The following is a 3,333-nucleotide window of genomic DNA, read 5'->3' as shown; positions in this document are numbered from 1 at the left end:
CACTTTCCTACAGGGAAGGCCAGATCAAAGTCTGTAACTGTGTGGAGGAGAGAATCAAATCTCTCTGGAGAGAGTGAAATACCTCCCAGGGTTGTTAGGAATTAATACTAGATATAAAGGATATAATACGGTGCCAGGCTGGGAAAGAATTTCTATGTAAGTATTACCAACTAATGTACAGTTTATCAATTTATCATGCTGTTGATTGCCTATAAGGGCACAGGTGGGAAGGCCGAGACATTTCTGTAGAATCTGCAATAGCCTGGGGTAGTGGTTCCCAGATTGGGCCATTTATTAAAATCAGCACTAGCCAAGGTGATGCCCAGCTCCACCAAATCAGAACTCTGGAGTTGAGGCTCCAGAAATCTGCATTTTCAGGCAGTTACCCACATGGTTCCGATGAAGCCAGCCTCACACTATATGTATGTGGAAATTATTGCTAGTCCAAGGGCAATGGCTAGTTTTTGCTTATCAGATCTTAGCTATGGTGGCAATAGGCCAGGTGTCATGGAAAAAACCTGTAAAAATCACTTAATCTAGCCCCTCATCTTGTCGATGGGCGGTTGAAGGCCAGAGTGGTGGGTGGTTCCTGAAGCCACACAGATAGCTAGTGGAAGAAATGGGGCCCAACCTCCCACCTGGAACCTTTCCTTTGAGCTTCTTTCCTACCCTCTCATCCTCTGCGAAGCTATATGCTCACAAATGGCAGGATGGGGCTATCTTTTTTTTGTTTTGTTTTGTTTTTCTACTATCATGGTGTCTAGAGCAGAATAGGACTCTAACATATATGGTTCACAGTGAACTAATTATACTGAAATCATATTCTACTTCTCTGACTAATGTGCCCAGAAGAGCTCAGTTTTACAGCAAGTGGGGAGTTATGAGCTCTGCACAGATGGAGCTCAGTCAGACAGAGAAGAGGAGTGTCCTCTGTTACATGCAGACTGATTCCTCAGGGCTTTTGGGATTCTCCTGGATAGAAGCTTTTCCTTGATACCTCCTAATAGTAAGACCTCTACCTAGAACTTCAACTTGGCCAAGATACCTTTGGTTCAAGGTTAAAGAAACCAACTTGAGATTACTTAAGTAGGAGGGGGGACTTATTGAAAGGAGACTGGCTTATCCCATGGAGCCCATGGGCCTCAGGGTAGACCATGTTCAGGGAGAGAAAACTGCTAGGGACTCAGGCTGCCATGTCTTCTACTCTTTCATCTCTACTCTTCTGTCCCTGCAAATATGCCTTCTCTGCTTCTCCAACTGCAAGGTCCAGGAGGATCAGGACATAGTTTCTAGGATTTTCCCCTCTTTCCAAATCTTCCCTGTTATTTATAGACCTAGACAAAGCTCTCTAGCTGCCTCCAGGTCACAGTTCCAAATTTCTTGGCAAAAGCCTATAATTGCCCACATGGGGCCAAGTGTCCATTTGTGCTTGGATTAACTATGGTTAAGATCCCTTGGGTTCCTAGCATTAGTATGATAGAATACTAAATGGGTGTCAGAGTGATTGTAGGCCAAGTGTAGGTAATCTGGAGGCAGGTGTGTGCCTGTATGTGTAGGCTGACAGACTCTCTAAACAGTATCTATGAGAGGTGTGTTTGTCAACTTTACTATGAAAACAAACAACCCCCAAATCTCAATGACTTACGACAATAAACGTTTACATCTCCCTTTATATGTGCTGTCACTCTGTGCCATGTGTCTACTCAGCCAGGACTCAGGTGGAAGGAGCAGGCCTTACCTGGGAAGTGTCTTTCTTGGCACAAAGAGAAAAGAACAAGAGGCTAGGCCAAACTACGCACCTGCTCCAAAAGCTTCCCCTTGGAAGTGGCTTGGCTGGAGTCTGCTTGCAGTCCATTGGCCAAAAAAAAAGTCCCAAGGCCAAGCCTAACAATGAGGCAGGGAACACGCAGCACCTCCAGGAAGGCTCTGCAGGTCACTTGTCAATGGGTAGGTGGTGGGATCCTCTACCAGGGTAGGGTACCACTAAGTGTGAACAGTAATAGTCGGCCACAGCAGGTTTTAATAACGGCAACAATAATTGACCTTTACCAAGTGTTTAAAATGAGCTAGACACTCTGCTAAACGGTTTATGCAAATTGCCTTATTTAATTATCCCAATAACTTTATGAAGTTACCACTCTTGCCCTTACTTTATTGACTAGAAAATGCCAGCTTACAACTTGTCTCCTGCTACAGCCCATACGTGAGACTGCCTAGATCCAACTGATGCACTCCCAAGGAATGCAACCTATACCTGTTTCCTGTGGCTGCTGTAACAGATTGCCACAAACTTGGTGGCTTAAAACCACATGCATCTAGCTCTTTTCCAGTTATTGTGACATGCAGCACCATGAACAGCAAAATCTCCCGTGACACTCTGTATGAGGTGGTGCAGGAAGTCCTGCAAAAGCACCAGAGTAAGTGGCCACAGTTTTTGGAGACAGTGAAGCTGCAGATTGGGTTGGAGAATTCGGATTCTCAGAAGGATAAATGCTTCCCAGGCACCGTCAGGCTTAAGACCACTCCCCGCCCCAAGTTCTGCATATGTGTTTTGGAGGACCAGCAGCTCTGTGATGTGGCCAAGGCTGTGGCTATCCCCCCTATGGATGTTGAGGCACTGAAGAAACTCAACAGGAATAAAAAAATTAGTCAAGAAGCTGGCCAAGAAGAATGATGTCTTTTTGGCTTCAGAATCTCTATCTAGCAAATCCTATGAATTCTGAGCCCAGGCCTGATTAAAGCTGACAAGTTCCCTTCCTTGCTGACCCACAATGAGAGCATGGTGGCCAAAGTGGATGAAGTGAAGTCCATGATCAAATGCCGGATGAAGAAGGTGCTGTTTCTGGCCTTGGCCATTGGCCAAGTAAAGATGACAGATGATGAGCTCGTGTACAACATCCACTTAGCTGTTAATTTCCTGGGGTCATAGCTCAAGAATTGGCAGAACGGCTGAGCTTATACATCAAGAGCTCCGTGGCAAGCCCCAGCACCTGTGCTAAGGCACAGCTTAATAAACATTAGTGCTGCATACTTACATAAATAAATAAAGCAAAACAAAAACAAAAATACAAAACTTAACCAAACCCACATCTGTTATCGTATAGTTCTGAAGCCCGACCTGGGTCTCACTAGGCCAAAATCAGGGCTGCATTCATTTTCGGAGGTTCTAGGGAAGAATCCATTTCCTTCCATTTTCCAACTTCTAGAAGCTGCCCCCATTCATTGATGTGTGTCCCCTTCTTCCACCTCCAAGATCCACAGTAGGGGGTTGAGTGCTTCTCACAGATTTTTTCAACAGATGCTCCCATTGTCATATCTACTTTCCTGACTTTC

At 45.1% G+C, this 3,333-nt stretch overlaps 1 pseudogene; it reads left to right on the top strand.

Annotated features, from left to right (window-relative positions):
* Window positions 1-2,350: 2,350 nt before the first annotated feature.
* Window positions 2,351-2,953, top strand: LOC129514076 (60S ribosomal protein L10a-like; annotated as a pseudogene).
* The last annotated feature ends 380 nt before the right edge of the window (window positions 2,954-3,333 follow it).

This window comes from Nyctereutes procyonoides, unplaced genomic scaffold (assembly GCF_905146905.1).
Source record: "Nyctereutes procyonoides isolate TBG_1078 unplaced genomic scaffold, NYPRO_anot_genome, whole genome shotgun sequence".
Taxonomy (NCBI): domain Eukaryota; kingdom Metazoa; phylum Chordata; class Mammalia; order Carnivora; family Canidae; genus Nyctereutes; species Nyctereutes procyonoides.
The sequence above is the reverse complement of the archived record's forward strand: the minus strand, read 5'-3'. Positions and strand labels throughout refer to the sequence as shown.